This window comes from Heterodontus francisci, chromosome 34, assembly GCF_036365525.1.
Source record: "Heterodontus francisci isolate sHetFra1 chromosome 34, sHetFra1.hap1, whole genome shotgun sequence".
NCBI lineage: Eukaryota > Metazoa > Chordata > Chondrichthyes > Heterodontiformes > Heterodontidae > Heterodontus > Heterodontus francisci.
In genome coordinates this window covers 12,719,222-12,731,365 of record NC_090404.1, presented here as the reverse complement: position 1 = coordinate 12,731,365, position 12,144 = coordinate 12,719,222, and the positions used below count along the sequence as shown (strand labels likewise).

At 46.0% G+C, this 12,144-nt stretch overlaps 11 non-coding genes across 11 annotated transcripts; all 11 read left to right on the top strand.

Annotated features, from left to right (window-relative positions):
- The first annotated feature begins 898 nt into the window (after nt 1–898).
- Nucleotides 899–971, top strand: trnak-cuu (transfer RNA lysine (anticodon CUU)). Its single transcript has one exon. It is a non-coding gene; the product is annotated as a tRNA-Lys (tRNA).
- An 876-nt stretch (nt 972–1,847) lies between these two features.
- trnas-aga (transfer RNA serine (anticodon AGA)) lies at nt 1,848–1,929 on the top strand. Its single transcript has one exon. It is a non-coding gene; the product is annotated as a tRNA-Ser (tRNA).
- A 1,129-nt stretch (nt 1,930–3,058) lies between these two features.
- On the top strand, nt 3,059–3,131 carry trnak-cuu (transfer RNA lysine (anticodon CUU)). The gene has a single exon. It is a non-coding gene; the product is annotated as a tRNA-Lys (tRNA).
- An 876-nt stretch (nt 3,132–4,007) lies between these two features.
- On the top strand, nt 4,008–4,089 carry trnas-aga (transfer RNA serine (anticodon AGA)). The gene has a single exon. It is a non-coding gene; the product is annotated as a tRNA-Ser (tRNA).
- Nucleotides 4,090–5,218: 1,129 nt separating this feature from the next.
- trnak-cuu (transfer RNA lysine (anticodon CUU)) lies at nt 5,219–5,291 on the top strand. Its single transcript has one exon. It is a non-coding gene; the product is annotated as a tRNA-Lys (tRNA).
- An 876-nt stretch (nt 5,292–6,167) lies between these two features.
- On the top strand, nt 6,168–6,249 carry trnas-aga (transfer RNA serine (anticodon AGA)). Its single transcript has one exon. It is a non-coding gene; the product is annotated as a tRNA-Ser (tRNA).
- A 1,123-nt stretch (nt 6,250–7,372) lies between these two features.
- trnak-cuu (transfer RNA lysine (anticodon CUU)) lies at nt 7,373–7,445 on the top strand. Its single transcript has one exon. It is a non-coding gene; the product is annotated as a tRNA-Lys (tRNA).
- An 876-nt stretch (nt 7,446–8,321) lies between these two features.
- On the top strand, nt 8,322–8,403 carry trnas-aga (transfer RNA serine (anticodon AGA)). The gene has a single exon. It is a non-coding gene; the product is annotated as a tRNA-Ser (tRNA).
- A 1,123-nt stretch (nt 8,404–9,526) lies between these two features.
- On the top strand, nt 9,527–9,599 carry trnak-cuu (transfer RNA lysine (anticodon CUU)). The gene has a single exon. It is a non-coding gene; the product is annotated as a tRNA-Lys (tRNA).
- An 876-nt stretch (nt 9,600–10,475) lies between these two features.
- Nucleotides 10,476–10,557, top strand: trnas-aga (transfer RNA serine (anticodon AGA)). Its single transcript has one exon. It is a non-coding gene; the product is annotated as a tRNA-Ser (tRNA).
- A 1,129-nt stretch (nt 10,558–11,686) lies between these two features.
- Nucleotides 11,687–11,759, top strand: trnak-cuu (transfer RNA lysine (anticodon CUU)). Its single transcript has one exon. It is a non-coding gene; the product is annotated as a tRNA-Lys (tRNA).
- The last annotated feature ends 385 nt before the right edge of the window (nt 11,760–12,144 follow it).

The window sequence follows — 12,144 nt, the reverse complement described above, 5'->3', positions numbered from 1 at the left end:
TGTTTCGCTGTGTGTCTCCGCGTGCGTCAATTCCCCGAGGAGGTGAATGCATGCAAGTGACTTGGTGCCCGTATGCTTCAAAGCGGAGGACGATCGGGGAGATGGAAAAAGAGAGAAAAAGAGGCAGGCGCATAGACAGAGAGGGATACATAGAGAGAAATAGGGAATGACAGATAGACAGAAAGTGGAGCAGACACTGAAAGGAGCAGATATATTTCACAATTCCATATCTTTCTTCATTGAGATTGACAGACAGAAAGGAAGAAAGATTTACATTTAAACAAGACCTTTCACGATGTCAAGACATCGCAAAGCGTTTTGCAGCCAATGAAGTACATTTGAAGCGTAGTCACTGCTGTAATCTAATGACAAAGAGACAGAGAGAGAGAGAGAGAGAGAGAGTGAGAGGGGGGCGGATAAAAAGCAGATGCCAAAATCTGATCGTTAGAATGACATCTCAATGTGGAATCGATAAATATCTCATGATGTGTTTGATGCAGATTCAACAGCTGTAAACCTGAAGCTGAGTGATTCCCTGATGAACCAGGGACAAAGATTCCCAAATTCGATCAGATCATCTCTTCGCCTTCTCTTTCTCGAGAGAAGAAGCTCAGTGTGCTGAGACTTTCCTTGTTGCTGAAGACAATGTCATTTCAGGATGAGGGCACAATGTTGGTAAATGCCGGAAGAAATCCGAAGTATTATTGGGTGGCAATGTTTGGAAGGAGGTGCAGCTAAGAAAGTGGAAGATGTGAATGATGTTATTGACGATTGAGTGGAATGCATGGCAGCGTCGGGCTTTTGCCAGTCACCTTGGAATCCGGAGCAGACTGAGACACCAGGTAGAAACCAAGAATTGTCTTGCTGCGATATAAGATATGGAGCAGCATTTCCCCGTGCCCGGCTAGCTCAGTCGGCAGAGCATGAGACTCTTAATCTCAGGGTCGTGGGTTCGAGCCCCAAGTTGGGCGGCTTTAAGCTCTGCGGTTCTGCAGGAGGATCAGTTGTAGCAGAATCTTCCCACTGTGGGCTTTTGTTAAAGTCACAATTGCTGCTTTCCCACTGAAACCTGCCTTGTGCTTCAATAAATGTGTCAGCGACAACGTTTTTGCTGCAGCCAAATGTGCAATGAATGATGACACTTTAAAAGTCTCAATTGACAGTCCCTATCCCAACAAAAGCGCTCCGCGACGCAGAATTAGAAAGCGGGCTGAGGCTAATAAATGGAATGTTGGTGTTTATTGCAAAGGGCTGGAGGACAAGATTAAGGACCACTTTGTTTCAATTGCACGTGGCTTTGGTAAAATCAGGAATGGACTACTGTGTATAGTTTTGCCCTCCGTACCTGAGAAAGGTTTGGGGCTTGCCTTAGTGTGAGAGTAAGAGAGGTTGACAAGATTGATTCCTGGCATTAGAGACTCGTCTTACGATGACACATCGAGTAGAATGGGCCGGCCGATATTCTTTGCAGATTTAAAGAATGAGAGGTAGTCTCTTGCAACATGTAAGATTTTGAGAGGGCTTGACACTTAAGGTGCTGCTACGCAGATTGACGTGGCTGGAGAGTGAGAAGTAGAGCAGAATGTCAGGATAAGAGGAACATCATTTCAGTCTGAGATGAGGAGACATTTGTTCAGTCAGAGGGTTGTGAATCTTTGGAATTGTCTCTGCCAGAGAACTGTGGATGCTCAGTCGATGAATATATTGAAGGCTGACATGGATGGATTGTTTGGACTTTAGGGATTGCGTCGGAAATTGTAGTTGATGTGGAGCATCAGCCATGATCGTATGAAATGGCAGAGCAGACTCGTCCAGCCCCTTATCGCCGAACAAACAAATCGCAAGCGGTAGTCATGGCCGAGTGGTTAAGGCGATGGACTAGAAATCCATTGGGGTCTCCCTGCGCAGGTTCGAATCCTGCTGGCTACGCGACTCACTCTTTCGGATTTTAGCCTCGTTCTTGCAAGCGGCAAGTCGTTGCTTCAAACTCCAAACGCTCCTTGAGCGCTTTTCTTTCGTTTCCGATATGCTACCAGCACGCATAAAACTTGCAGTGGCAAATGGAAGTGAAATAACCCAATGTGCAAACACTTTTGCTTTCTGTCAGTCTGTCTCTCTTAGCTTTCCCTCACTCTCAGTGGATGCGACTGTGTCTTTCAATGTTTCGCTGTGTGTCTCCGCGTGCGTCAATTCCCCGAGGAGGTGAATGCATGCAAGTGACTTGGTGCCCGTATGCTTCAAAGCGGAGGACGATCGGGGAGATGGAAAAAGAGAGAAAAAGAGGCAGGCGCATAGACAGAGAGGGATACATAGAGAGAAATAGGGAATGACAGATAGACAGAAAGTGGAGCAGACACTGAAAGGAGCAGATATATTTCACAATTCCATATCTTTCTTCATTGAGATTGACAGACAGAAAGGAAGAAAGATTTACATTTAAACAAGACCTTTCACGATGTCAAGACATCGCAAAGCGTTTTGCAGCCAATGAAGTACATTTGAAGCGTAGTCACTGCTGCAATCTAATGACAAAGAGACAGAGAGAGAGAGAGAGAGAGAGAGTGAGAGGGGGGCGGATAAAAAGCAGATGCCAAAATCTGATCGTTAGAATGACATCTCAATGTGGAATCGATAAATATCTCATGATGTGTTTGATGCAGATTCAACAGCTGTAAACCTGAAGCTGAGTGATTCCCTGATGAACCAGGGACAAAGATTCCCAAATTCGATCAGATCATCTCTTCGCCTTCTCTTTCTCGAGAGAAGAAGCTCAGTGTGCTGAGACTTTCCTTGTTGCTGAAGACAATGTCATTTCAGGATGAGGGCACAATGTTGGTAAATGCCGGAAGAAATCCGAAGTATTATTGGGTGGCAATGTTTGGAAGGAGGTGCAGCTAAGAAAGTGGAAGATGTGAATGATGTTATTGACGATTGAGTGGAATGCATGGCAGCGTCGGGCTTTTGCCAGTCACCTTGGAATCCGGACCAGACTGAGACACCAGGTAGAAACCAAGAATTGTCTTGCTGCGATATAAGATATGGAGCAGCAGTTACCCGTGCCCGGCTAGCTCAGTCGGCAGAGCATGAGACTCTTAATCTCAGGGTCGTGGGTTCGAGCCCCACGTTGGGCGGCTTTAAGCTCTGCGGTTCTGCCGGAGGATCAGTTGTATCAGAATCTTCCCACTGTGGGCTTTTGTTAAAGTCACAATTGCTGCTTTCCCACAGAAACCTGCCTTGTGCTTCAATAAATGTGTCAGCGACAACGTTTTTGCTGCAGCCCAATGTGCAATGAATGATGACACTTTAAAAGTCTCAATTGACAGTCCCTGTCCCAACAAAAGCGCTCCGCGACGCAGAATTAGAAAGCGGGCTGAGGCTAATAAATGGAATGTTGGTGTTTATTGCAAAGGGCTGGAGTACAAGATTAAGGACCACTTTGTTTCAATTGCACGTGGCTTTGGTAAAATCAGGAATGGACTACTGTGTATAGTTTTGCCCTCCGTACCTGAGAAAGGTTTGGGGCTTGCCTTAGTGTGAGAGTAAGAGAGGTTGACAAGATTGATTCCTGGCATTAGAGACTCGTCTTACGATGACACATCGAGTAGAATGGGCCGGCCGATATTCTTTGCAGATTTAAAGAATGAGAGGTAGTCTCTTGCAACATGTAAGATTTTGAGAGGGCTTGACACTTAAGGTGCTGCTACGCAGATTGACGTGGCTGGAGAGTGAGAAGTAGAGCAGAATGTCAGGAAAAGAGGAACATCATTTCAGTCTGAGATGAGGAGACATTTGTTCAGTCAGAGGGTTGTGAATCTTTGGAATTGTCTCTGCCAGAGAGCTGTGGATGCTCAGTCGATGAATATATTGAAGGCTGACATGGATGGATTGTTTGGACTTTAGGGATTGCGTCGGAAATTGTAGTTGATGTGGAGCATCAGCCATGATCGTATGAAATGGCAGAGCAGACTCGTCCAGCCCCTTATCGCCGAACAAACAAATCGCAAGCGGTAGTCATGGCCGAGTGGTTAAGGCGATGGACTAGAAATCCATTGGGGTCTCCCTGCGCAGGTTCGAATCCTGCTGGCTACGCGACTCACTCTTTCGGATTTTAGCCTCGTTCTTGCAAGCGGCAAGTCGTTGCTTCAAACTCCAAACGCTCCTTGAGCGCTTTTCTTTCGTTTCCGATATGCTACCAGCACGCATAAAACTTGCAGTGGCAAATGGAAGTGAAATAACCCAATGTGCAAACGCTTTTGCTTTCTGTCAGTCTGTCTCTCTTAGCTTTCCCTCACTCTCAGTGGATGCGACTGTGTCTTTCAATGTTTCGCTGTGTGTCTCCGCGTGCGTCAATTCCCCGAGGAGGTGAATGCATGCAAGTGACTTGGTGCCCGTATGCTTCAAAGCGGAGGACGATCGGGGAGATGGAAAAAGAGAGAAAAAGAGGCAGGCGCATAGACAGAGAGGGATACATAGAGAGAAATAGGGAATGACAGATAGACAGAAAGTGGAGCAGACACTGAAAGGAGCAGATATATTTCACAATTCCATATCTTTCTTCATTGAGATTGACAGACAGAAAGGAAGAAAGATTTACATTTAAACAAGACCTTTCACGATGTCAAGACATCGCAAAGCGTTTTGCAGCCAATGAAGTACATTTGAAGCGTAGTCACTGCTGTAATCTAATGACAAAGAGACAGAGAGAGAGAGAGAGAGAGAGAGTGAGAGGGGGGCGGATAAAAAGCAGATGCCAAAATCTGATCGTTAGAATGACATCTCAATGTGGAATCGATAAATATCTCATGATGTGTTTGATGCAGATTCAACAGCTGTAAACCTGAAGCTGAGTGATTCCCTGATGAACCAGGGACAAAGATTCCCAAATTCGATCAGATCATCTCTTCGCCTTCTCTTTCTCGAGAGAAGAAGCTCAGTGTGCTGAGACTTTCCTTGTTGCTGAAGACAATGTCATTTCAGGATGAGGGCACAATGTTGGTAAATGCCGGAAGAAATCCGAAGTATTATTGGGTGGCAATGTTTGGAAGGAGGTGCAGCTAAGAAAGTGGAAGATGTGAATGATGTTATTGACGATTGAGTGGAATGCATGGCAGCGTCGGGCTTTTGCCAGTCACCTTGGAATCCGGAGCAGACTGAGACACCAGGTAGAAACCAAGAATTGTCTTGCTGCGATATAAGATATGGAGCGGCATTTCCCCATGCCCGGCTAGCTCAGTCGGCAGAGCATGAGACTCTTAATCTCAGGGTCGTGGGTTCGAGCCCCACGTTGGGCGGCTTTAAGCTCTGCGGTTCTGCAGGAGGATCAGTTGTAGCAGAATCTTCCCACTGTGGGCTTTTGTTAAAGTCACAATTGCTGCTTTCCCACTGAAACCTGCCTTGTGCTTCAATAAATGTGTCAGCGACAACGTTTTTGCTGCAGCCCAATGTGCAATGAATGATGACACTTTAAAAGTCTCAATTGACAGTCCCTGTCCCAACAAAAGCGCTCCGCGACGCAGAATTAGAAAGCGGGCTGAGGCTAATAAATGGAATGTTGGTGTTTATTGCAAAGGGCTGGAGTACAAGATTAAGGACCACTTTGTTTCAATTGCACGTGGCTTTGGTAAAATCAGGAATGGACTACTGTGTATAGTTTTGCCCTCCGTACCTGAGAAAGGTTTGGGGCTTGCCTTAGTGTGAGAGTAAGAGAGGTTGACAAGATTGATTCCTGGCATTAGAGACTCGTCTTACGATGACACATCGAGTAGAATGGGCCGGCCGATATTCTTTGCAGATTTAAAGAATGAGAGGTAGTCTCTTGCAACATGTAAGATTTTGAGAGGGCTTGACACTTAAGGTGCTGCTACGCAGATTGACGTGGCTGGAGAGTGAGAAGTAGAGCAGAATGTCAGGAAAAGAGGAACATCATTTCAGTCTGAGATGAGGAGACATTTGTTCAGTCAGAGGGTTGTGAATCTTTGGAATTGTCTCTGCCAGAGAGCTGTGGATGCTCAGTCGATGAATATATTGAAGGCTGACATGGATGGATTGTTTGGACTTTAGGGATTGCGTCGGAAATTGTAGTTGATGTGGAGCATCAGCCATGATCGTATGAAATGGCAGAGCAGACTCGTCCAGCCCCTTATCGCCGAACAAACAAATCGCAAGTGGTAGTCATGGCCGAGTGGTTAAGGCGATGGACTAGAAATCCATTGGGGTCTCCCTGCGCAGGTTCGAATCCTGCTGGCTACGCGACTCACTCTTTCGGATTTTAGCCTCGTTCCTGCAAGCGGCAAGTCGTTGCTTCAAACTCCAAACGCTCCTTGAGCGCTTTTCTTTCGTTTCCGATATGCTACCAGCACGCATAAAACTTGCAGTGGCAAATGGAAGTGAAATAACCCAATGTGCAAACGCTTTTGCTTTCTGTCAGTCTGTCTCTCTTAGCTTTCCCTCACTCTCAGTGGATGTGACTGTGTCTTTCAATGTTTCGCTGTGTGTCTCCGCGTGCGTCAATTCCCCGAGGAGGTGAAAGCATGCAAGTGACTTGGTGCCCGTATGCTTCAAAGCGGAGGACGATCGGGGAGATGGAAAAAGAGAGAAAAAGAGGCAGGCGCATAGACAGAGAGGGATACATAGAGAGAAATAGGGAATGACAGATAGACAGAAAGTGGAGCAGACACTGAAAGGAGCAGATATATTTCACAATTCCATATCTTTCTTCATTGAGATTGACAGACAGAAAGGAAGAAAGATTTACATTTAAACAAGACCTTTCACGATGTCAAGACATCGCAAAGCGTTTTGCAGCCAATGAAGTACATTTGAAGCGTAGTCACTGCTGTAATCTAATGACAAAGAGACAGAGAGAGAGAGAGAGAGTGAGAGGAGGGCGGATAAAAAGCAGATGCCAAAATCTGATCGTTAGAATGACATCTCAATGTGGAATCGATAAATATCTCATGATGTGTTTGATGCAGATTCAACAGCTGTAAACCTGAAGCTGAGTGATTCCCTGATGAACCAGGGACAAAGATTACCAAATTCGATCAGATCATCTCTTCGCCTTCTCTTTCTCGAGAGAAGAAGCTCAGTGTGCTGTGACTTTCCTTGTTGCTGAAGACAATGTCATTTCAGGATGAGGGCACAATGTTGGTAAATGCCGGAAGAAATCCGAAGTATTATTGGGTGGCAATGTTTGGAAGGAGGTGCAGCTAAGAAAGTGGAAGATGTGAATGATGTTATTGACGATTGAGTGGAATGCATGGCAGCGTCGGGCTTTTGCCAGTCACCTTGGAATCCGGAGCAGACTGAGACACCAGGTAGAAACCAAGAATTGTCTTGCTGCGATATAAGATATGGAGCAGCATTTCCCCGTGCCCGGCTAGCTCAGTCGGCAGAGCATGAGACTCTTAATCTCAGGGTCGTGGGTTCGAGCCCCACGTTGGGCGGCTTTAAGCTCTGCGGTTCTGCAGGAGGATTAGTTGTAGCAGAATCTTCCCACTGTGGGCTTTTGTTAAAGTCACAATTGCTGCTTTCCCACTGAAACCTGCCTTGTGCTTCAATAAATGTGTCAGCGACAACGTTTTTGCTGCAGCCCAATGTGCAATGAATGATGACACTTTAAAAGTCTCAATTGACAGTCCCTGTCCCAACAAAAGCGCTCCGCGACGCAGAATTAGAAAGCGGGCTGAGGCTAATAAATGGAATGTTGGTGTTTATTGCAAAGGGCTGGAGTACAAGATTAAGGACCACTTTGTTTCAATTGCACGTGGCTTTGGTAAAATCAGGAATGGACTACTGTGTATAGTTTTGCCCTCCGTACCTGAGAAAGGTTTGGGGCTTGCCTTAGTGTGAGAGTAAGAGAGGTTGACAAGATTGATTCCTGGCATTAGAGACTCGTCTTACGATGACACATCGAGTAGAATGGGCCGGCCGATATTCTTTGCAGATTTAAAGAATGAGAGGTAGTCTCTTGCAACATGTAAGATTTTGAGAGGGCTTGACACTTAAGGTGCTGCTACGCAGATTGACGTGGCTGGAGAGTGAGAAGTAGAGCAGAATGTCAGGAAAAGAGGAACATCATTTCAGTCTGAGATGAGGAGACATTTGTTCAGTCAGAGGGTTGTGAATCTTTGGAATTGTCTCTGCCAGAGAGCTGTGGATGCTCAGTCGATGAATATATTGAAGGCTGACATGGATGGATTGTTTGGACTTTAGGGATTGCGTCGGAAATTGTAGTTGATGTGGAGCATCAGCCATGATCGTATGAAATGGCAGAGCAGACTCGTCCAGCCCCTTATCGCCGAACAAACAAATCGCAAGCGGTAGTCATGGCCGAGTGGTTAAGGCGATGGACTAGAAATCCATTGGGGTCTCCCTGCGCAGGTTCGAATCCTGCTGGCTACGCGACTCACTCTTTCGGATTTTAGCCTCGTTCCTGCAAGTGGCAAGTCGTTGCTTCAAACTCCAAACGCTCCTTGAGCGCTTTTCTTTCGTTTCCGATATGCTACCAGCACGCATAAAACTTGCAGTGGCAAATGGAAGTGAAATAACCCAATGTGCAAACGCTTTTGCTTTCTGTCAGTCTGTCTCTCTTAGCTTTCCCTCACTCTCAGTGGATGTGACTGTGTCTTTCAATGTTTCGCTGTGTGTCTCCGCGTGCGTCAATTCCCCGAGGAGGTGAAAGCATGCAAGTGACTTGGTGCCCGTATGCTTCAAAGCGGAGGACGATCGGGGAGATGGAAAAAGAGAGAAAAAGAGGCAGGCGCATAGACAGAGAGGGATACATAGAGAGAAATAGGGAATGACAGATAGACAGAAAGTGGAGCAGACACTGAAAGGAGCAGATATATTTCACAATTCCATATCTTTCTTCATTGAGATTGACAGACAGAAAGGAAGAAAGATTTACATTTAAACAAGACCTTTCACGATGTCAAGACATCGCAAAGCGTTTTGCAGCCAATGAAGTACATTTGAAGCGTAGTCACTGCTGTAATCTAATGACAAAGAGACAGAGAGAGAGAGAGAGAGTGAGAGGAGGGCGGATAAAAAGCAGATGCCAAAATCTGATCGTTAGAATGACATCTCAATGTGGAATCGATAAATATCTCATGATGTGTTTGATGCAGATTCAACAGCTGTAAACCTGAAGCTGAGTGATTCCCTGATGAACCAGGGACAAAGATTACCAAATTCGATCAGATCATCTCTTCGCCTTCTCTTTCTCGAGAGAAGAAGCTCAGTGTGCTGTGACTTTCCTTGTTGCTGAAGACAATGTCATTTCAGGATGAGGGCACAATGTTGGTAAATGCCGGAAGAAATCCGAAGTATTATTGGGTGGCAATGTTTGGAAGGAGGTGCAGCTAAGAAAGTGGAAGATGTGAATGATGTTATTGACGATTGAGTGGAATGCATGGCAGCGTCGGGCTTTTGCCAGTCACCTTGGAATCCGGAGCAGACTGAGACACCAGGTAGAAACCAAGAATTGTCTTGCTGCGATATAAGATATGGAGCAGCATTTCCCCATGCCCGGCTAGCTCAGTCGGCAGAGCATGAGACTCTTAATCTCAGGGTCGTGGGTTCGAGCCCCACGTTGGGCGGCTTTAAGCTCTGCGGTTCTGCAGGAGGATCAGTTGTAGCAGAATCTTCCCACTGTGGGCTTTTGTTAAAGTCACAATTGCTGCTTTCCCACTGAAACCTGCCTTGTGCTTCAATAAATGTGTCAGCGACAACGTTTTTGCTGCAGCCAAATGTGCAATGAATGATGACACTTTAAAAGTCTCAATTGACAGTCCCTGTCCCAACAAAAGCGCTCCGCGACGCAGAATTAGAAAGCGGGCTGAGGCTAATAAATGGAATGTTGGTGTTTATTGCAAAGGGCTGGAGGACAAGATTAAGGACCACTTTGTTTCAATTGCACGTGGCTTTGGTAAAATCAGGAATGGACTACTGTGTATAGTTTTGCCCTCCGTACCTGAGAAAGGTTTGGGGCTTGCCTTAGTGTGAGAGTAAGAGAGGTTGACAAGATTGATTCCTGGCATTAGAGACTCGTCTTACGATTACACATCGAGTAGAATGGGCCGGCCGATATTCTTTGCAGATTTAAAGAATGAGAGGTAGTCTCTTGCAACATGTAAGATTTTGAGAGGGCTTGACACTTAAGGTGCTGCTACGCAGATTCACGTGGCTGCAGAGTGAGAAGTAGAGCAGAATGTCAGGATAAGAGGAACATCATTTCAGTCTGAGATGAGGAGACATTTGTTCAGTCAGAGGGTTGTGAATCTTTGGAATTGTCTCTGCCAGAGAACTGTGGATGCTCAGTCGATGAATATATTGAAGGCTGACATGGATGGATTGTTTGGACTTTAGGGATTGCGTCGGAAATTGTAGTTGATGTGGAGCATCAGCCATGATCGTATGAAATGGCAGAGCAGACTCGTCCAGCCCCTTATCGCCGAACAAACAAATTGCAAGCGGTAGTCATGGCCGAGTGGTTAAGGCGATGGACTAGAAATCCATTGGGGTCTCCCTGCGCAGGTTCGAATCCTGCTGGCTACGCGACTCACTCTTTCGGATTTTAGCCTCGTTCTTGCAAGCGGCAAGTCGTTGCTTCAAACTCCAAACGCTCCTTGAGCGCTTTTCTTTCGTTTCCGATATGCTACCAGCACGCATAAAACTTGCAGTGGCAAATGGAAGTGAAATAACCCAATGTGCAAACGCTTTTGCTTTCTGTCAGTCTGTCTCTCTTAGCTTTCCCTCACTCTCAGTGGATGCGACTGTGTCTTTCAATGTTTCGCTGTGTGTCTCCGCGTGCGTCAATTCCCCGAGGAGGTGAATGCATGCAAGTGACTTGGTGCCCGTATGCTTCAAAGCGGAGGACGATCGGGGAGATGGAAAAAGAGAGAAAAAGAGGCAGGCGCATAGACAGAGAGGGATACATAGAGAGAAATAGGGAATGACAGATAGACAGAAAGTGGAGCAGACACTGAAAGGAGCAGATATATTTCACAATTCCATATCTTTCTTCATTGAGATTGACAGACAGAAAGGAAGAAAGATTTACATTTAAACAAGACCTTTCACGATGTCAAGACATCGCAAAGCGTTTTGCAGCCAATGAAGTACATTTGAAGCGTAGTCACTGCTGTAATCTAATGACAAAGAGACAGAGAGAGAGAGAGAGAGAGAGAGTGAGAGGGGGGCGGATAAAAAGCAGATGCCAAAATCTGATCGTTAGAATGACATCTCAATGTGGAATCGATAAATATCTCATGATGTGTTTGATGCAGATTCAACAGCTGTAAACCTGAAGCTGAGTGATTCCCTGATGAACCAGGGACAAAGATTCCCAAATTCGATCAGATCATCTCTTCGCCTTCTCTTTCTCGAGAGAAGAAGCTCAGTGTGCTGAGACTTTCCTTGTTGCTGAAGACAATGTCATTTCAGGATGAGGGCACAATGTTGGTAAATGCCGGAAGAAATCCGAAGTATTATTGGGTGGCAATGTTTGGAAGGAGGTGCAGCTAAGAAAGTGGAAGATGTGAATGATGTTATTGACGATTGAGTGGAATGCATGGCAGCGTCGGGCTTTTGCCAGTCACCTTGGAATCCGGAGCAGACTGAGACACCAGGTAGAAACCAAGAATTGTCTTGCTGCGATATAAGATATGGAGCAGCATTTCCCCGTGCCCGGCTAGCTCAGTCGGCAGAGCATGAGACTCTTAATCTCAGGGTCGTGGGTTCGAGCCCCACGTTGGGCGGCTTTAAGCTCTGCGGTTCTGCAGGAGGATCAGTTGTAGCAGAATCTTCCCACTGTGGGCTTTTGTTAAAGTCACAATTGCTGCTTTCCCACTGAAACCTGCCTTGTGCTTCAATAAATGTGTCAGCGACAACGTTTTTGCTGCAGCCCAATGTGCAATGAATGATGACACTTTAAAAGTCTCAATTGACAGTCCCTGTCCCAACAAAAGCGCTCCGCGACGCAGAATTAGAAAGCGGGCTGAGGCTAATAAATGGAATGTTGGTGTTTATTGCAAAGGGCTGGAGTACAAGATTAAGGACCACTTTGTTTCAATTGCACGTGGCTTTGGTAAAATCAGGAATGGACTACTGTGTATAGTTTTGCCCTCCGTACCTGAGAAAGGT